Consider the following 23346-nt stretch of genomic DNA (forward strand, 5'->3'; position numbering starts at 1 on the left):
TTGATGGTGTGTTTAGTGACGTGCTGCACAGATGAAACAAAGATTTCCAAGGTAACCTGAAACATGAGAATTCTTTGTGGTTTCGGTGTCATCATGACACAAAGCTTTCTGCGATTCTCCTCCGCGACGTCGGACTCAAAGAAGAACTGCTGAACACGCAACTCTTTCCATTTGTCACCCGAGCGGCGCACGACTCCAGAGCCTCTGCAGAAATTGGGCCTCCGAGACGTTTCCTGGACACATTAGGTTACAGCCGGCATGTCGAAAGAACGCTTATGGGGAGTGATCTAATCAACGTGCAAATATCCCCTCCGAGTTAACATTATTACAGAGGGAGATGAAGAATGGAGTCTCGCCAGTGGCCTTCTCAGCCCACACCGCCGTAAATCTTCAAAAACTGGCGAGAGTGTTAATCTTCACTGACTTATGACACCTATTAAATGCTGATGTCGGCTCAAACTCACTAAAATTGTGGACGTCTTTAATGCTGCTGGAAGGCGAGCGGCGGGCTTCTTAACGCGAAGCAGCAGTAAATGTCACTGTGGGCAAATATTCAACCTCGTAAAGCTTTAGCCGTGTTTTTGTAGCAATCTAAGTTGGTTAGAAATAAACAAAATTATGCGTTTGAATTGGGGGGGCAAAAAAAAAATGGAGATTTTCTCTCATCGCTGCTAAATGAATCAACCATACAAAGTCATTCCACAAGAGATGCTTTCAAAAGGGCCTGTGCTGCTGGCGCAGCGAAAAGAACTTTAAATGTTGGTTCTAATCCCCAAAAACGAGCTGGAGACGGATTCATGAACGGGTTTTGGTTGAAGCCCCTGGATCACATCATTCCCCTTCGTCTCAAAGCAAACTCAAACACCAATTCTCCTTTTAACCAACACCGGGAATAAAACGCCAGGGTGTGAAGAAACAAGTTAACATGGGAAAAACTTGTCAGTTTTGATTGTGCACAACTAAACACGTTAAATTACGTCTCTATAAATATCTCCAGCTGGAACTGTTCTTCTTTAAAGAGCCGTTCAAAAGACGGCCTCTTTGCTATATTCATTACGTTTTTATCAAGAAAACGATCAATGGCAGCAGATTTAAAACACAATATGGATCAGAACAGGTCAAACACCAATACAGACTCATTATTCTGATAGATTGATTATGATTTCATTTGGCTTGTGACTTCAAATAGAATCAGTGGAAGAGGGACTGAGCGGGACAGACCCTGGACCGTCCGTCACGAGACAAATACCGGGACAGACCCTGGACCGTCCGTCACGAGACAAACAGTGGGACAGACCCATGACGTTCCGTCACGAGACAAACAGCGGGACAGACCCTGGACTGTCCGTCACGAGACAAACAGCGGGACAGACCCTGGACCGTCCGTCACGAGACAAATACCGGGACAGACCCTGGACCGTCCGTCACGAGACAGACACCGGGACAGACCCTGGACTGTCCGTCACGAGACAAACAGCGGGACAGACCCTGGACTGTCCGTCACGAGACAAACAGCGGGACAGACCCTGGACGGTCCGTCACTAGACAAACAGCGGGACAGACCCTGGACCGTCCGTCACGAGACAGACACCGGGACAGACCCTGGACCGTCCGTCACGAGACAAACACCGGGACAGACCCTGGACTGTCCGTCACGAGACAAACAGCGGGACAGACCCTGGACCGTCCGTCACGAGACAAATAGCGGGACAGACCCTGCACGGTCCGTCACGAGACAAACAGAGGGACAGACCCTGGACCGTCCGTCACGAGACAAACAGCGGGACAGACCCTGGACCGTCCGTCACGAGACAAACAGAGGGACAGACCCTGGACCGTCCGTCACGAGACAAATAGCGGGACAGACCCTGCACGGTCCGTCACGAGACAAACAGCGGGACAGACCCTGGACCGTCCGTCACGAGACAAACAGCGGGACAGAACCTGGACCGTCCGTCACGAGACAAACAGAGGGACAGACACTGGACCGTCCGTCACGAGACAAACAGCGGGACAGACCCTGGACCGTCCGTCACGAGACAAACAGCGGGACAGACCCTGGACCGTCCGTCACGAGACAAACAGAGGGACAGACACTGGACCGTCCGTCACGAGACAAACAGAGGGACAGACCCTGGACCGTCCGTCACGAGACAAACAGCGGGACAGACCCTGGACCGTCTGTCACGAGACAAACAGAGGGACAGACACTGGACCGTCCGTCACGAGACAAACAGCGGGACAGAACCTGGACCGTCCGTCACGAGACAAACAGCGGGACAGACCCTGGACCGTCCGTCACGAGACAAACAGCGGGACAGACCCTGGACCGTCTGTCACGAGACAAACACCGGGACACACCCTGGACCGTCCGTCACGAGACAAACACCGGGACAGACCCTGGACCGTCCGTCACGAGACAAACAGCGGGACAGACCCTGGACCGTCCGTCACGAGACAAACACCGGGACAGACCCTGGACCGTCCATCACGAGACAGACAGCGGGACAGACCCATGTGCCAGTTGATGGACAACAACAACAAGGTTTTCCTCCAGAGTGTCGCAACTCCCCGTCTAGATCCTCCTGGACTTGGTGCTTTTATTTTGACGGTCACCATAATAACAACCTAACGTCATCGTCCACCAATAAAGAAGCCAGCGTGCCATTGTCAGTGTTTAAAGTGTGTTTTCTTTCATGTCTTTATGAGTTCATTTCAAAAACACACAGCAGCACCACTAGTGGCCCTAACAGGTGAACTACATTGTTTTCTCTTCTATTTACATGTAAACAAACACCATTTTCGAAACGTTGTCGAGAAAACGCAAACGTTTTCTGAAACAAAAATACAAAACTGATGAGCTGTGATTTGGAACGTTGTTATGGAAACGAGGCCTCAGCTTCACACTGATGGTAGATAGAGAGAGAGAGAGCAATAGATAGATAGATAGATTTACTTAATTGATCCTCAGAGGGAAATCAAAATGTCACAGCAGCCAGGTAAAGAGCAGTAATACAAATACAACACGATAAAAGCACATTAGAAACTACAGGGAGTATAAATATTGAAACATTTTAAGAAGTTTAGTAAAAACCAGATATGTGCAGATATAAATATGAACACATCACTTATAATCACACACATATAAAAACACTTTGAGCATATAACATACCATCTAGCAGGCAAACTCCACACAGAAAGGCCCTGGCAGGTATTTCAACCTGGACCTGCTCGCCACTGCGCCACCTGGTGGCCCAACAAGGAAAACACAACCTATTTTAAAACAACAACAACAACATGCATAATGCTGTGAAAATTCCCATGAATCACTGAACTTTCCTCGGGTCACCGTACTGTGTTATGTAAAGGACTTGTAAAACTCTGAATAAATCTGAAAAAGTGCTTATTTTCATAGGGAAATGGTGGTTAATAGTTCCTAAATAGTTTGTAAATTCATCCCTCCGGCTGGAATCTGAGCCTCTGGAGGGCAGTTCTCTTGCTCCTGCTGTAAATCTCCTTAAACTGGTAAGAAAGTTAAGCTTTTGTTGGCTTATGACACCTGAAACTTATTCAACTTTCCTTTGAATTTGTTCTTTTTCTCCATTTATTACAGATATATCAATCCCGCATTTAAAATGTGCTCCACTGCACACATTTCCATCACATTTGGAGCTTCTTTTGGAATCCTCTTGATTGACACTTGCACTTCTTTCACATTAATTTGCATTTAGAGCCACGATAAAAACTCAACAACATCCCTGTCTCTCAGTTTTGGGACATGGACTTCCAGATAGCGCCAGGACTCGTCTTCACATCAGTCTCATGTGTGCGTCTGACAGTGATTGCATTTGGCAGAACCGTTCAGATTTGCATGGACGCCAGTGACTAATTCTGTTGGATTCCGGTAAAAAAAATAGGGAGAAAAAAAGAAGAAGAAGAAATGTGTCAGTTACTCAGAAGACGTCGCTGGCAGGAGAGTTAATCTTCACTTGTGAGACTTGTGACGTCTATTAATGCTGATTCAGGCTCAAACTTAGGAAATGATGAACGTTTCTAATGCTGCCGGATGGAAGCAGAGTCTTTACATTACAAAGCAGTGGACTAACCCAGTTTTTCCCCGTTTTTAAATTTTTTTTTTTTTTAGCAAAGTCTTTAACACAGTAAATAATTGTTAGAAAAGAAACAACTGGAAAAATTGATAATTTTATGTTTTCTTCATCTGTTCACATATTTTTTTTTTTAAACACTCTGACTCCATCTTCATGGAAATAGGGGAAAACGCAACTTTATGAAAACGCTTGGGCTGGTATTATTACAAAAACTACAGGAAAACTACGTCTTGTTCAGCTTCTCTGCTACTTCCATTTAAACAGACATAATTTCCCAATCGTTGTTGTGTAAAGACATTCTCCATGTAAACGGGGTTTAAAAGTATGTTTTCAATCATGACCGCCGCAGAAATCAGCAAGAAAAGAACATTTAAACAAAATGTGTTCGTATTTTATTTGGAGGGCGTTTAAGAATTCCTTCATTGATGACTGATATTATTCATCCACTTTAATCACGTCAGTCTGCACACTTTCACGCAGTTTGTTTTACGGAGAGGTCCGATTATTCACAACCGATGTGGCCAGAGGTTTCTGTCCCTTGCGGATGTTCTCGTAACCAACATGCGTAAACAAAATGAAGAATATCACTCAGTGGTAATTTGGGACAGAGGTTTTCCAGCGTGAGCCAGGACTTTGATTCACATCAGCCTGTGATTACATTTGGCACTACTGTTCACATTTGCATGTGCGTCAATGACAGTAATTCGATTTCGACAAAAAAAAAATGGGAAAATGATTCAGTAACGCTTCGCTGTGATCGTAAAAAAAAAAAAAAAGGCGAACATAAGCAAATTTACGCTATTTAAAAGAAACTCAAAGAAAAAGTACATTTATCACTGCAAAAGAAGAAAAACACTTTCAAATTAAATGTATACAGGTTAATTTCCAATGTGGATTCTTCTGAATCTTATGTTATTATGACTTATTCTACCCTGTTTAGCATGATGGCAACTTTTCCATTTGTTAGAATACATATTTTCATGTATTCCATCATTCGGGCTTTCTATAAATGACGACCGAGGTTTGCAATACAAGCCTCATTATATAAATGAACCTTACATGGATGTTTTCTGGACTGAAGGAGGGAACCAGAGTAAACACAGGAATGCATACGTCTTAGTTTTAAACCACCGATTCTGACTTTGAGTTCCAGCCTTTTCTTCCCATCAGCCTCACAGGCACTCTGAATCCTCCAGACAGTGATTACATCTGGCACTACTGTTTCATCCAGATGTGTGCCAATGTCAATAATCTTAAATTATGTTGCATCTCAACAAAGACTGAATCAAACTTCATGAAATGTTAATGTTTTTTTTTTTTTTCTTCCCCCCCAAAGCAAACAACCGTGAGGCTGAATCCAGGCTTCACAAGAAGCACGTCTGGTACTGAAGCCAGGAAATGCCTGCACGGCGATGCAACAAGCAAACGACGATCTCCACAAGCTAGAGGAGATACCGCATGTGCAAAAAAAAAAAAAAGAAAAGAAAAAGTTATTGATGTAATAAAATGCAGACTAAACAAGAAACAAAAGATGAGTTTGAGCGGCAGTGACAAGAAGAGACAGTAATGTGTGGAAAGCTGTGCAGAATCGCTTGGATTACATGGAGAGCTTCGTCCAAGTGAAGCTCTTCCAGCACAGATTGGACGAGACGAGCGTCCAAGAAATGTCAAAGCAACAATGGGATAAAAACCCAACGAATTCCTCAGTGCATCTATCACGATATTTCTCTCGTAGGTTTGAAGTCGACTGCCTGTGATGTATTATCTCGATTTCTGCGCCGACTTCATTTCTCTGTCTCACAGTCTGGATTTTTTTACATTTTTTTTTTTTAGGGTTGGCAGCTGTTTGGGCTCATGTCTGGATGCTGAGGTCATTGCTGCTTGAAGGCCTCAGCTTTCCTGTTACGCTCCAGCCGAGGCCCAAACAGCTCAGCCGTGAATGTAAACTCTGCTAATATTACCCTCCAGAACTGCACGACAACGTTCAGCTGGAACGAGAAGGAATGACATGAAGTGTTTCTGTACAGGCCTTTTTAATGATAAGTTAATGGAGGAGGTGGTTGAAGGTGGATTATCAAGGAAGCAATTGGAGGTGAACAAATCGTCTTCCCAGAATGTCAACCTTCAGGCCTGTGGACCAAAACATTGACACTCTAAAGTTGGAATGAAAGACACTACCTATAAACTCACATTAGCCTCAAAGGAATGAGTTTTTCAAAACATGCATAATGCAACAGTCTTTTGTTTTTTTGGGGGGACTTTTCACAGTATTTTGCACCAGAAGGCATCATTAAAATTCATGTTAAGATTGTAGTCATTTTTACATAGTAGTTGTTTGGTTTGGTGAAAATATAGACATTTTCATGATATATACTCTGCGCCACAACGAGGAAACACATTAAAGGTCCCATGTTATAGAGTTTTTCAACAGTTTCACAAAGATGTCATAAGGCCCACATTGTATTCAATGTGTATGACCCTAAATCCAGCATTGGTCCTGAAGTCCATCCAGTCTAAAAGTCCCTCAAGTGAGCTCGACTGAGAACAGGCCGTTTTGGTGTCTGTACCTTTAAATGCTAATGAGCTGTGTCTGTCCACGCCTACTGAACGTATTGTAATGTTCACAAGGAGAAAACAATGGTGCCTGTTTGTAATCATAGAGGGAAGAGCTCATCTACCTGTGGGAGGGTCAAAGTGAGTATCCACTACCAGAGGGAGGGGCTATTTCCCCGCATGACATCATGAAGGGAAAATCTAATTTACCCGTATCAGCACACGTTCGCTAAAATAAGCAAGTGACAGAGGTGACAGACTTTAGTCAGTACTGATCTACAGGATATAGTGACACATATCGCAGCTAGGAAACCATTATAATGTGACATTTACATAAAATTGAACCTTTAAATTTGATTTAAAGGTTATTATGGCACTATTTTACCACTGAAGATGAAAGTGGTGCACCACGTACGGCCAATCTTTGTTTGTCAGGAGCGAACATCGGTCACCAGGACCAGCATGACGATCTGCAGCCGTTTGAGCAAACGGATTCTGTTCTGACCACACGAGCCAGAAAACTGTCACCAGTTCACTGCTTCCCCCTCCCTTGGACCACTTTTAATAACAAGTCACAGATGAAGAACACCCCACAGGAGGTGCTGTGAACCCTGTCGCCATCAGCAACTGCTCCAAACTGGCTCGAATCTTAAAGTTCAAACCCTTTTTTTTCTGCTCAAAAACACAAAATTTGAGTGCACATGTTTCCCTTAGTGCCTGACACACAAGCGTAACAATCCAGAGATAGTCAGTGATTCACTTCACCCAGTGGTTGTAATGTTGTGGCCGATTGAAGTACAGCTCCAACAACTCAACTGGAGTCACTACAGTTTTCTTGAGGAGCATTTAGAATGTTTTCCTCCCAAACTGAGGCGATAATAACAAACTAAATCTCAGTGAAACAGTCGCGTCCTGCGTTTGAGCGAATGTGTTTAATTGGACTGGGATGTGGGAGTCTGCAGGTCGCTGGAGGAAACCCGACACATTCTCATTTTTTTCCCGCAGTCACTTAGAGGATTTGACACGCGGCGGAGTGAAAGCAGCACGGGGTGAGGAAACCGCTGCACACGGAGCGACGGCGGGACGAGGAGTTTGTCTGAGAGACCCACCGCCGCCTCGCAGAGCGACGCTGGGAGTCCCGTCAAAACACCAACCAACCAAACCTACTGAAGTGGCATCTGGCAACTCTCCCTTTGAATCGAATTAGCAGATAACCAGAGCGTTTTTGTTTTCCTGGGCCCGCGAGGATGGGAATCCTGGACCACGGAGCCTTTCTCGCACCACTGATTGTCTTTTGGTTTTCCTCATAGGATATGATAATGGGCTCCTCTGCAGACGGAACAAAAGGTGGCTGGCACGGTGCTCTATTCAAGGCTCAACACATGATAAACAGGAAAAGCATGTTGTCGGCATTGTACAAGCTGTTAACTCTTCTTCGTCACAGGCGCCATTAATACTTCTCATAAGCAGAACTCTATGGACCAGGAGCTTCATTATACTTTGTTTAATTATGGTATTTAATTATCTTATCTGTCTTTTATTTTCTCTGTTTTCAGTGCTGTAAAGCAACTTGTGACGCACGTCTGTGAAAGGTGCTATACACAAATTCTATGGAATCCAACCTACCCCGAATTAGTATTTATGACTGTCTATGGACGCCGTTTACACAACAATCCAAATAAAAACGCATCGTTTTCGCCTCGTCGTTTCAGAAAGGTTTCGCGTTTACATGGAAACATTTTGAAAACCATGTCCGTTTACAGGGGAAACGACAGAAACCCTGGAAATGATAAGGTTTCCATGGAAACGGTGTAGGAACATTTTGAAAAAGTTCCACTTAGGGAGCTGTTTTTTTTCCAAAAACTTGCATTTCTCGTGGCCCAAAACAGAAGAGGATCAATATAAAACCCTTAAACTGGGACATTTTCTGCAAACTTACTGACTTCAGCAGCTGGTTTTTGTACTTTTGCACATTTGTAGTTTTTCTGCCAGCAGCTGGTTTTTAGCAGTGTGTCTGCGCTGAAAGCTACTTAGATTAATTGCTTTGCCCTGGTCACCGTGGGGACTGGATGCTGTTCTGCCTCTCTGGTGATGCGTCGCCTCCTTCCTGGCACACGGAGCAACAGTCAACCCGCCTGGGTGCTTTTTAAAAAAAAATTCTCTTTATTTCATTATTTCACAACACAACCACTCGCCTGTCCTCAGCCACGCTGCCAACCTCTCTCCAAGGTCGATTTTTACTTCTTTTTTTGCCTTCAAGTTTAGGAAATCGCCTCCTTAGCAGCACTTTTAATAAATGTTGCTTTTTTTTTTTTTTTTTTTTTGAGGACGCATAGGTTGTGAGAAAATTGAATTTTTAATTAACACCTTTGGCAAAGTCTATATTTGCTCTTTGTGATTTATAATTACTAGGATTATCTGATCCGGTTCTCACAGTTTCCCCCCTCAAATGCTTCCAGGAATAAAAAACAGCTCAAAGGGCTCAATCACCATGCAAAGTGTGAGCAGCGGCTGTTCCAGCGCTCGCCGACACACAGCCTGCACTTTTTCATGTGGTCACGTGGTGAGATGTTACTCTGTCACCTTGAATGTCGGGACTGTAAATATGATTCAGGCTAATTTATAACGCTTCAACCCCCCCCCCCCCCCCCCACACACACACACACACACACACACACACACACACACACACACTTCCTATAACCCCCACCGTTTTTCCCTCTGATGTATTTTGAGTTTTCTTCTACTTTATCTCTGTCCTGTTTTAAATGACCAGAATGACAAATTGAAGCCACCACTGGAAGAGGCCAGTCCATCATCATCATCATCATCATCATCTGATCTGAGGTGAAGGTGCTGACATCTAGTGGTCGACAGTGCACCAGCAGATAGAGATAGATAGAGATAGACAGATATATATATAATTTTATGTCAAATGGTAAATAATGTAAACTATACTTTATACTATTTACTATATTTATTCTGCTTCTATTTATCCATAATATTTCATACAGTGCCTTGTACATGTCCATACCGATTATATGAATGTTAATTCATAATAGAATGATGCTCATCGACACTTAAAAAAAGATGTGTAAACTAATTTATCAGTTTAAATGATTTAATATAGTATTATTACATTCATTTTTACACTTTTTCCAACTGATGTGATTTACCAAATACGTTGAATGTCAATTACCTGCAAAACATCCAGTCAGAACTTTCTATTATTTGTATGACCCCACTGTGCTGTTAGCAGTGGGCAGACGGGAGAAATAAAAGGTGACAAGATGGCGCTAACGCTCAACTTTCTATTGGTCACGCGTTCCTTTATTCTGACAGCTCCGACGTTCTTATGCAACATGAAGCCCACAAACGTGTCAAAACCATTTTCAGCTCTTTGCTTTTCAACGTCAGCACACGGCTCTGTGATGTCGAGAACTAAATCAGATCTTTCTTATGGATAACTTCTCTTTTAGAATCATAAAGCGCTCATCAGTCAGGAAAAAAAACCCAAAAAACAAAACAAAAGCTGTTTGGGAGAAATCTTTGACTTCTAAAAGGTGGTTTGGACAATAATTCAGTCTCATAAAAAGCACCACGCATTAACAGATGTTTTCTGTTTGTTGTTTCTCTCATGTCACCGTCAAGTGACCACATCAGGGCGTTTCTTTGTTTCTCTGACTTCAGAGGATAAAAATGCTGCAGCACAATAACTTATTGCCACCGGGACACAAAGTAGAATTTGCAAGTACAAACGCACGTTATCGTGTGTTCTGTCAATTGGTTAAACCCGCTCTGCTTCATTCCTGAGCAGCTGAATAAAAGTATTTGTACTTTGTACATGAATACCTGTACAGGCTGTTCCTTAATATCGTGTCGGACTTTGTTTGAACTGTTTTGTTTGAGCAGTGCAGTGATGGAGGCATGTGGTGGTACCAGTTAGACATTTCATGGATTTGACTTGACATCTTTAGCTGTAGTGTTTAAGTTTCTCACTTCTGGAAGTCTTCGATTGAGCTGGGAATCATGAAAACTTTCACTCCTTCATTCAATTTGGTTCATTTTCACTCTACTACAACTACTCCAATAAGGTTATGCAGTTACCTTATACAGAACCTGTACATTTTTTCTTTTACTTCAGTAATCAGTACCTTTAAGAGTACCAATGTTTTTGTGTTTTGTTTTGTTTGAGATGAGGACATAATTTTATAGCGTTGATTTTATACAAAAAAAACCCAAACAAAAGTGATCGATCCCACAAGTAAATCTAAAAGCAACATTTATTTGATGATAGAAAATCCTGAAAAAACAAACCTCTTCACAAGACCTAAACGTTTCACGAAGAAATATTGGTTTTGTTGATGACAGTTTTATTTTCGATAGTTGGTTTGATCCACATACCTAATTAAACCTACCACGTTACAGAACAGAGATAGATATAGAAAACTTATGACAAAGCCTGTAATTTGAGATTCAAATATGCAGATTGTGATATATACATATGGTGATATTTCTTAATATTAAGTGTCAAACAGCTACTCCACTGTGAATCTCACAACTCAGAATACAAGGCAATCTGTCAGATTTCTCTGGTACTGTAGGTTTTATAGCAACATTCAATTCAATTGAACTTTATTTACATCGCACCACAAGCAACACAGTCATTTCTTGGTGCGTTTAAAAGAAAGAAACTCAACAAATCTCTGACATATGAGCCAGTTTCACTTTCAAACAGCTCTGGATCTGACAAAGAATGAAGTAACGATGCAAAGTCAAGCACCAAAGACTCTAAACACAAGTAGACCAATGCGAGTACTTTTAGCATCTGTGCTCTCAGACCGTAACTTTATGACTTCCGAGAGATGAAGGTAAAAACTTGGATCGTCCCTTTTTCTAGCTACACCTCGTCCATACATTCATCCATCTTCTCTCCTCCCAGCGAACAAGAGGTGATGGCAGGAGACACTCTGGACTGGTCTCATGACCTCTTACGGAAAAGGACATGCAAGGCAGAAAATTAACAACAGGTTGGACAATGGATGGAGGAATGAAGGCTCAGCGCATTTGACATATCTACAAAATCTGAAACTGTATTCAAACTCATTTGCAAAGCGATTAAGTGGCGTCCATCAATTTAGTGTGTTTAAAAGTAAAGTAAACCCGTTACTATCAGAGGACAATTCATCCCGGGGTTATTCAACTGGAGCAAACTCTATTCGTCAATCCACATGCCAGCAGTTCACACATTAGTCAAAGTAACATCCATCAACCTAAAACCAGAAATGGAAGCGTTTACGCCTTGATTCCATATTGCATGTGGAGAGGAGTGCATTACACTCTCTGGTATGGCAGGCCTTGATCACCTCCAGGCAGTCCCGGAGAACTAGGTCAAATCCACGGTCTCACACTCACATTAGAGTGTCATCGGCTCCTTGACAAAACACTTTACATCCATCATGCTGACACACAAAGCGTTACACAACCATGTACTTGTTTATATCTCTGTTCTCTTAGGCTTGAGGTCGCAGGGTGCTGCAGGCCATCCCAGCCGACCGTTGCTGTTGAAAGAGTATATATCTTAAAGACAAAGCACCAGACCATCAGTCTAACAGTCTGAACCTGCTCTCAGTCCCACGAGCTCTGGACACACTTTAAGACTGACACGTTCGGGAAGTACATGTTTGGGTTATGACCAACATAAAATGGGTTTATGAAATATTGCACATGTACAGTAAACTGGGTGTTGAGCAATATTGCTAATGTTATGTGCTCTCATACTGTCGTGTCACATGATGTTAAAGTAAAAGCATGACTTCTGTATGCAGAGTATGTAGGGCGGTGGTGCTGATTGAGCTACTCGGTTTTTCCTTCCCCAGACGACCTTCGTGGTCGTCCAGCCCTCCAGCAGAAACACCATCAGACAGTTTGATGGACTGGATCCACCAGGTCCTACTTCTTTATCCTGTCAAAGAGCAAAAACTCTTCTGACAGCGGAAGGTTCTCAATCACATCATACCGTTTGCCTGAGCTGTCAAACGGGACAAAGGAAAGGAAAAAAAAACTACATTATACTTTAATACTGTGTCATAAATTTCCTACATTCTGTGAACATTCTGCTACATCTTATTTTGAAGAACCGTGCCCGTCATGGAAGGCATCAATATCCATTGCAGGCAAGTTTCCTTTCTGCCCTGTCAGTTCATCTTTGGTAAGATTCCATCCTGACCTGAAGGTTTAATGAAACGTCCCCCAACCAAGTCATGACACGGCAAAAAAACAAACTCCTTCCCGATCAATCGCGCCTGCTGCTCCTCACCCAAAGGTTGCATCGATGTAGCTTCCGTCTCTGATGCTTTGGCGTCAGAACTGCATGTGCACTCGTTGGGTCATGCAGGTTTTCTACCGAGAAGCAAAACAAACGCAGTTTGAAAAGCAGTGGACCAGAGTCAGCGGCTCCACGGTCAAGGTCCACTGGAGGCTCCCGCCGTGCAGCTTCCAACGGATTCAGTGCAGGTTTGTCAAATTAATTAATTCAGTACGAATTAAAGCAAAAGCAGCTTCAAGTAACGACAAAGAGTTGAAGATAGTTTTCCAAGCCTTGGTCAAGTTGAAATTTCCAATAAAGCCCATAAAGTCCCTTCGATCAAATATAGTGAAAGTAATTCTTCGGCCCCTGTTAAACTCCACGTTTCAGGTGAAAAAGTTTCAGAAAAAGTTTCACATTTACGGCAACGTTTTGAGAACGACACTCGTTTTGCACGGACATGAAAACACTGTTGTTTTCATGTTGGGTCAGGAGTTTGTGCCCTCGTTTGTTCTTGTAATAACAGCAAACACACATGCACAGAGACAGACATTTGTATGGACGAATTACCAAGTTGGATTGTCGTTACGGTGACTGTCAAGTATAAAACTACCAGGTCACAGTGGAATATGGAGTCGTGACTCTCTGGAAGCCGCCATTGTTGTTAATGTCGATCCAGTGAGCATGTGCAGAAGAGCTATTTACTACGGCTGTGGTGAAAAGCAGCGTTTCAGAAAAGCTTTGTGTGTCTGTGTCCCCCGTTTCCACGGAGATGGAGAAAAGCTTTTGAAAGCCGTAGTCAAAAAGTTGCATTTTCAGTGTAAACAAACCCCCGGAACTCTACAAAAGTTTTTGCTTTTCACGTGACCATGCCGTCGCTTAAACCGAGCCTCCGTTTCCATTTTGTTTGGAAATGTTTACACTTGCGTATATAATTCTGCAGGTTTAAATTTGAAGAGCCGTTTAACACAAGACTTCAGAGGTCCGTTGAAACAGATTCCCTCAGAGGGTCGGTGTCGTGTTGGCAGGCGGTCATAATGTTATGGCAGATTGCTGGGTGTTTCATGGAATTTCCAAGCAAACTAAAAAGCATGAAGTGAAACTTCATGTTTAATACATTTATTTATTGGGCATCTTATTGCCGCATAGGCAAAATAATCACCCGACACTTTGGCTGCGAGACTTATGAGACTCGTTTTACAGCACATTTCCCTTTTATGAGTCTGATCCCTCAACGAAACAAACGTGATCAGCCGGCACTTGGCTGAAAACGAAGTAGGACAACTGAGAGCTATCTGCCCAGCAACAAACACGCAAAGAAAGTGTTTCGGGCCTTAATGAGGTCGTGTTTTATGTCACAGTTGTGTGAGAAAAGCCGGGTGGAGCTCAGAAACATGGAAAACCAAAACAGGCGAACTTACCGGCTGTCCAGAAGAGGAAAGAGGAACATGATCAGGATTACAGGAACAAAACCGGGCCTGACCACAGCTGGTTGGTATTTAGAGGCTGCTGATTGGACGATTGAGGGCAGGTGAGGTGGGCGTGGTGCGGGATGGGGGCGTGGCCTGTAAGGCTGAGGATCTCATTCAAACAGTTAATTTATGCTTTGATATTTTAAACAAGCAAAGTCAAAGCAGTGTTTCCCCAAGCATGGACTTTAATTTAATCTAGACTTTAATTTAGAAGAACATATGGAGAGAAAGCAGTGCGGCTAATCCGTACGGCTGTGATTCTAGTCAGGCGGTTTGGATTTATTGCGACTTCATTCAGATAAAAATGGCAGCGCCTGAGAGACGCCTAACCTTCATGACCAAAAGAGCCATTATTGTCACTTTCCAACAAATTGAATTCATCTGGAGCCGCGGAACACGTTTAACCTTTAAAACGACAACAATAGCTCATGAAGCCGCAAAGTTATTTTTCATAGAGGAAATCTGTGTTGGACAGTTTTTGTAGCCGTGTTCAGCGATTTCATCCCTTTAATGAAGTGTTTGGCGAGTCACAGCGCCCCTAAAGGCCTGGCATGTGTACTACACGCCCCGAAGCCTCGTGTTGAGCCGAGTTCATAGTGACGTGTGGGCGGAGGTTTTTCGGAGAAGACCGGGGAGAAAAAATATGTTTTGTTTCGTCATGTGGTTGTACCCTCAGCCGTCTTCTTGAACCCACAGCCGATGTTGGTGGCTTTGGCTTGTCCACCAAGTTCATCTTCACCGTCATGTTCTGCTCCAGCACATTTCGTAACATCCTCTTGGCTGAGTCTTGGTGGAAACAAGCCTGGAAAGCACTGCTCTGTCGTCGTGTATCGTTGAATATGACGGCTAATAAAAACCTCCTGTGCGCGCTGACAAATAGAAGACACTCTGTTCCTTCCTCACGTTACAGAATGTGTATTAATGACACAACGCTGACCCAGAATAGTCACGTAAACCAAAGACTGTAGCCGCAGAGCGATGACTAAAACATGATCCACGCAGAGGAAATAGGTTAACCCTGCCCTTTTTTGTAGTTTCCCTCGGGTTGAACAATGGTGGAACGGGTATTGCATGGAAACTGAAGGTTAAAGTGATTATAAGTGGTAAGATAAGACGGTTTGTACCCGAGCCGCTGTGTTCAGCTGTGGGTGAGACCACATCAGAGCTCCAGCCAGAATAATTGGATATACATTATATGTTGGGGACACTTTCCATCTCATGCAGCTTCAGTCTGTTCAGCATCGACCCCGAGGCCAAATGTAGATTCGATCAAAATCTAATTAGACAATAAACCTCTTGCAGTGCTTAAGTGACCATTTCTGTTGCATTTCCACTTTGAGGAGGCGGCACTGTGGTGAAGTTGTGTTTTGGCTCCACGCAGAGCGTAACCTTACTGTTGGCTGTTAATCTGTTTACACGCGCCTCCATCACCCGGTAACCGAGTCCTTCAGCCTCCATTAATAAGCCACATTATTCTCGTGCCACCTGAAGTGTGCGTCCGCCTCCAGACGAGCCACTTTACTGGAAAGAGGATGAAGCACGCGCAGACAGCTTTGTAATTTCGGGAAATTATCATCTTGTCCAAAATGTCACTGTGCTCCAGGTGCTGTAAAAACCTTTGGTGCTAATTAAGGGACATTTATTTGAATAGTTTCAGGCATTTTTTATGTCAAAGTGACCTTGTTTTTTATTTTTTATTTTTTCTAATCAGGAATTAGGCTTCAAACTCTCTGGTTAGTGAAAATTACTATTGTTAAACTGTCACAGCTTTTTTGTTTGTTTATTCAGGGACATTTTTCTTTCTGCACGATGTTTTCCATGAGGAAGTAATGGTCTGTAAACAAACATTGTTAAAACACTGGGCAATAACAATCTTATGCTTTAGTCATCTATTATGTTTTTGGTCACATTTCAAGGATGTGATGCAAACAAATGGCTTTCACTTTCGAATGCAACAAAAAGGGATTTATTAGCTGCAGATCTACTAAAAATCCAGAATTTCTTTTATGATAGGAAGCAAACGGTGTGAAAAATCAGCAGTTTCTCTTAAGTTTCTCGCAATAAGCAATATGTAAGAGAGATGTTCATTAAATATTAAACACATTGATTTAATGTGTTTTAATGTTACGACGCAATGTGGATAAAACAAAATACTAAAACATCATAAATATAAAACATGCTGCTTGCAGATATTTTACTATAGCTTTTATTTTCGAAGTAAATACAATAGAAATACTTTATTAATCGCAAAGGATCAATAAAGGTCAACTGACATGAAAACAGCAGAAACTCTAAAAAGGATGTAGTTCGCATGCCAGGCCACTAGTGGGTGCTGATTGTTTTAGTACTGAAACGAGTGCAGAGAGCAATGCGCTATAACCATTAACTACACCCGAATACAGATATATAGAAGTTGGATTGTTATTACGGCGACCGTCAAAATAAAAGCACCGGCAAGAAATATTAGCTCCAGCCATAAAAGTTGTGTTTCACCCCCGTTTCCACGGAGACCGAGTCAGAGCATCTACACGACAGCGCTTCAACTCAAATACGCATTGATTTCAAAACACCGTGTCCGTTCACACGTAAATAGAGGAGAAACGCTGACATCAGCAGGCCAGAGTGATGAAACCACACACACACACACACACACACACACACACACACACACACACACACACACACACACACACACACACACACACACACACACACACACACACACACACACACACACACACACACACACACACACACACACACACACACACACACACACACACACACGCGCGCGCGCGCGCACACACACACACAGAGAAACCACATGCCCTTTGTGGGCTTTAAGAGGGTATCATTAATGCTTTTTGTGAGTTCACAGCGATGTAACAGTGGGACACAGACTGCAATCAGGCCCAGAGAGAAAAGCTGAAAGCACAGGAATATAAAAAAAAAAAAGCCCACATCCTGGACAAAAAAAGAAGAGGGAAAAAAAAAAAAAAAAAGAGCCTTCAGATTCCCAGCGTATATTTTCGTGGCTGACCTGAAGCCATGTTCTCCTGTCAAAACTGCAAAAAGCCCATCTTTTTGCTCTTGTAATACGAAGTGACACGCTGATTCTATATTGAACAGCCTGTTGAACGCAGACTGATCTAGCATGCAGGGATGCGCCGCGCAGCCGCTATTCCCACGTCTCCAACACGCTTTGTAATCACATGTTGTTACCGCGGAGGAATTTGTGTACTCGAGGCACTTTACTGTAAAATTTGATTTTCACTGACTCACAGTTAAAAACCATTAAAACAAACCCAAAAAAAAAAAGGCTTCTGATGATTTGACTGGGGAGAAATTACACATTTTTTTATGATCAACTGAGGAAGAAAGTGTGAGCGAGCAACAGTTTAGGTTTTTCATTATGCCTCATGAATCAAACTCATGAATTTACAGAAAACAATGAAATCCTTAACAGCTGTCAACATCAGCCTTTGATTTGAAATCACATTAAGTGAAAGGCAGTAAATAAACGTCAAAAACGTTAAATTTACAATAATGGAAAACCGACAAAATTAGTGTTGCTGCTGCCGATATTGCACTTCCTGTCATCTGGCTGCTTTTATACGACGAGGAAACGAAGATGCAGAGCTGCTGTCGCTCCTCTTGCTTCATGAGCAAACTGTCGTTTTAACTGTGACTAATCCACTAAACTCCTGTTTTCTAGAGGAGGAGCACCTCATTAACCTTCGAATAACTCGGGGGGGCTTCCTAAAGGAGTTAAGGAAAGGAGTTAGGAGGCTTCCTAAAGGAGTTAGGAAAGGTGAACATGTTGTTGTGACAGTCAGACCACACTTCCACTCGGGGACGTAATAATAACGGACGGAGGTGAAGGTTAGCGACGCCTGACGTGGTGAAAAAAGTGTAAAAGTGATCAAACGAATATCAAATATCACAAGATTTGAATGTCAATCAAAGGAAAAGAGGAACTAAAGTTAAAAGGCTGCAGGTGAATAAAGAACCAATCAAACCCCCAAACTGGACTTTACTGTGTCGGTTCTACAACTTCCAGAACATTCCTCGTTGGGATCTGGGTTCTAGATGATTGTTCCAGGCAGGTTGTTGCTTTGGTAACCGACATGAAACTGTGAAACTTTTACCTCCATTAAATAGAAGAACCTATAGAACCAAAGCTCCCCGGGTTCTTCTGATGAAAACGCAGTGAAACCATCGTGTTCTGATGACGAATGTCTTTTCTGACGTCAGTTTCAAAAATGTAAATAATCCAGTGATTTGAATAAAAACCAGCCATTTCCTCGTCCTCTGCTTAAAGAACATCCCGTGTGATAATCATAGATTGTGTTCTCCGTGCAGGGTACCGGAATATGTGAGCAGTGCAACAATGAGAAAGCATTTCTGTATTCAAGCCCGAATGGAATTTATGCAAAGGCATGCCGGCGCACACGGACTGTATGTGTGCAGGAATAGAAAAGGGAATTGACTGTCGCATGTTGGATGTCCTGGAACATGAATGAACCATACATTTGAATGAATGAACGAATGAGTCCAATTCGTAACGCACATGGAAAAAAATGCCTTCACCGTCCTCATTTACTGTTGTCCGGGACATTTCAAACAGGGAAAGCTCCCGAGTTTATTTACCTGAGAGTATCTGCAGCATGTGGCAGCCGAGATAAGACGCATCTAAATCCTCTTCTATCCAGTAAACACGCCAACATACAGGGGAGAAGAACACAGGATGATCCTATGTTGCATTTAATAAAAATGTGATGTTTGTAAAGGAAAACAAACAAACAAACATGCAAAACAGATGTTTCCGTCATCAGGAGGCGGTGGCGGCCGTGCGTTTCAGACCCGGGCCTTCACTGCTGGTCTGAGTCAGTCCACCACCTCAAGAACTTCTCTACGGCTACAAAAACCACGTCACTGCAGAAATGCAGTATTAAAATCCTTTGCGTCACAGATAGATACTCGTCTATCCAGAACAAACATCTTTAGAATGAAAAAAATCCAAGGTCACGTCTCTTCTCCTGCTGCAGCTGCATGAAAAAGAAGGCTGCTTTCCCCAAAACGTCTGGGGGTGGAGGAGGGAGACGAACGTCAGCTTTTCATGGTCTTGAAAATAATATAATGGCAAATAATATAATCCTGAATCCTGCCATGGAGTCTGTAGTGAGTAATAGTAAATTGCACTGTGCTCGGAGTGCTCCGGTGCGTTCAATGACCTCCAGGAAAAATCCCTCTTGAAAATAGTTTTGACAATAATTCTGCAACCAAATGTCTTTATCTTCTCCTTGAGTCATTGTAGGTTGATGAAACGGCTATTAAATAAACACAACTATATTTTTGTTCGCGCAGCCCGCTAGCGCTGGGGAGTGAACTCTCTGACGAGCCAATCAGAGGGCTTGAATACACCGACATCACGCTCGGCCTTCTAGAAGGCTCCGAGTCGCCAATATCCAAACGTGATTGGTTGAAGCAGCAACGTGACCGACGCTCGTTTTACACTGCAGACGCCTGCAGAACTGAGGCAGATTTCTTTACCCGGCAACAGGTGACGGCTGAAATGTGATTGGTTAAAAGCTTTAACGTCAGGAGCCACTGTCAGGAGCCCCCGAGGAGAGCCAAAGCCCCCCCCCCATAGCACCCTCAAGAAAGGCGATTTTTTTCCCCAGTGGTTTACTTCGATTTTTATTTTATGTGTGAATATTAGAATTTGTTGATCCCCCCTCCTCCTCAACGCCGCCCATGGATGGGAATGAGCGTGCGGATGGACATCTGTCGTTTGTAATCGCCTCACACCTCCACTTTAACAAGCGGAACGGCGGTACGACGGGCGGTTGGGCAGCTGAGAGACCCCAGCCTCTGCTTACGACGCGGCGCTAATGAGATCAGCTCTCCTGCAAACCGCCGTGTTTCTCTAATCATCACATTAATTGGTGCCGTGCTGCTCTTTGTTTGTGTCAACACCAGAACAAATATGACTCATGATCAGTGTTGTGCACAGAAAAAGATAAGTTATTTCCATAATACATACGAATAGACTCAAAACATTAGAATGTCAGATTAATGCTATTCTAGATACAATAAATCACGCAGGAAAGTAAAACAGGATTTAAGTGAATTGATTGAGTTGGTTGGCTTGGAGAAATACATGTACTATTACCTATGAAAATAAATCTACACAAAACAAATACTTAACATCCAAGTATGCTATTCACACATATATAACACACCAGGCTCAACGAGTCTGAAAATATCTGCATGGAAATATAACGTGATCAAATCAAACAATATTTATAAAGCACTTTTCATACAATGAAACATGTAACATGTAAGTGTTTCACATAAAATAATTAGTAAACGCTAATAGCAGATAATCTCCCTTCTGCTTTGTGGATACGTTGGGCCATTATTTATTAGGTATGTGACTGTTTTTTTTTGCCTTGTTTAGTTTGCACTATTATGTTTGTTGTTTGTTTTGCTATGTACCAATATGTCCGAAAAAAACTAAACTAAACTAAAATTTCTTAACAGCATGCTGAGTTCATTATTTCCCGTTAGTCTTTAACCAAGGTGGGTTTTTTTCTAGATTAATTTACAAAGGTAAATGGATCGTTTTGATACGATTAAAGGCAGATTACATACATAACTGTACTATTATGGTTACATATTTGCATCCTGCATGTTAATAGTGGCCGCGTTCCAGTTCAAAGTGACGTTTCCAAGGACGCAGCCGTCACGCCTCTATCTGCTCATCACACTGAGAAAACCCACCTTAAACCTCCGTCAGTATTCATGAATGCAGCTGGAAGGAAACTCCTCATAATGTGTTTACCACATTTCAAAGTGCCCTTTTTACTCTTCCCCCGACTCGCCTGCACTCGCCTGTTTTGCACCGAGACTCCCGTGTGGTCGGTGCGGGACGGAGACGTTTCCATTATTCCCGACGAGGCGGCACGATCCCATTAGCTTCCGACCGTCGGGCGATGGCGAGCTTTACAGACGCTCCGTGTTCTAGCCGGGAATCATCGCCTCACTGCTGGCGGAGACGATTCTCACTCACGTTCTCCTCAATCTCATCGAGCCACGAATGAAAACTGAACTGGCTGGAGGTTTTGAAGGTTTTTTTTTTTTTTTTTTTTAAACTCTCATTAAAAGAAGGCTTCATCGGTACTGACGTGTGACGGACAGATCTGATGAAACCTTTCAGATTAAAGGTGAAATGACTAAGATTTCAAGTCCGGTTTCCTTTCTGACGCATTGACAAACCTTTAATCTTCTTCTTTTGATTATAATAAGAGAGACGTCTGTGTGGACATGCAGGACAGTGTTTTTTTTTTTTTTTATCAGTGGTTTATAATTAGGCGGCTTCCAGATCACAAGAGGAGAGCGGCTGCTAATGGAAGTGGCTGCATGTTGGCCTGTGGGTTCATCAGCCGTCACCAGAGGAGGAAGCAGACGCATCTCTTCTTCTGAAGCTCCCGTCTTTCCACCATAAACGTTGGTCCCGTTTACACAAACGTCTACACAGCAACGGCAGAAACACTGAAAATGACGTAGTTTCCATGTCGGGCCACTAGAGGGTGTTGCTGTAATGAAACCACACGCGGAGAAGAGAACGCTGTAAACCGAAGCAATGGCGAGTGGAACGTCTTTGTGGACCACATGAGGGATGTAACCACTTTGAGAGCTGCAAGGCATTGTGGGAAGGATAGTTGTGATTGGATATATGTGCGTTTTGAAAATGTGCGAATAATGAGCAGTGCCGGGGTGGTGGTGTCTTTAACTTGTAAAATAAAAGTCTTAATTTTTATCAATTATATAAATATATATAAAACAAAACAACAGCGCCACCTCATGGCCTGGCATGCTCACTACACTGTTTCCAAACTTTGCCAATCAAACGTGAAACTTTTGTGAAACGGGAAACTGTCGCGTCGACGAGGTTGACGTGTCCCTTCAACTAAAAGAGAGTCAAAAGTTTTAACTTCTGCTATTTGGTGGAATTAAGTTTTACAAGAAAATAAAAGCTTCTTTTCACTTGACGGGCTCTTCAGCTCCTCAACTCATCAACAAAACAAGTGTTCCTTGTTCTTAACTCGACAAAACACACACACACACACACACACACACACACACACACACACTGGCTCTGAGCGCCACTCCAGCCGCTTCGCTCGCTGCTCAAACCCGCCGCCGCCGCTGCCGCCGCCGCCGGACTCGGTTCAGTGGAAGAGCGAGACAAAGACGACAAAACAAAACAAATCCCGGCTCGTCTGACGCCCCGTTACCTGCGAGTTCACAAAGTCACACGTCGGCCCGACAAAAAACGGAGACAAAGGCGTGGATGAAACCCGAGATCGTCAGCCTCCTCTCTCTCCGTCGCCATGACGACGGAGGACATTTCCAGCCGGCCAGAAAAACAAAGCAGGGGCTCAGGAGGCCCGGGGCCCCGCCCACTGGGCACGGGGCCCCGCCCACCGGGCCTGACCTGGCGGCTGGCGGCTGGCGCGCGCGCGCACACACACACACACACACACACACACACACACACACACACACACACACACACACACACACACACACACACACACACACACACACACACACACACACACACACACACACACACACACACACACACACACACACACACACACACACACACACACACACACACACACACACACACACACACACACACACACTCACACACACACACACACACACACACACACACACACACACACACACACACACTAATAGAAGCGGTTCAGGTGTGTTGCTATCGCTGGCAGGTGTAGGAGCAGGTTGAGCAGGTTGTTCCCTGAATGCCACTCTGTTGGGCCCTCCTCTTCCTCCCCCCTCCTCTTCCTCCCCCCCTCCTCCTTCC

Source organism: Blennius ocellaris (genome assembly GCF_963422515.1).
Source record: "Blennius ocellaris genome assembly, chromosome: 1".
NCBI lineage: Eukaryota > Metazoa > Chordata > Actinopteri > Blenniiformes > Blenniidae > Blennius > Blennius ocellaris.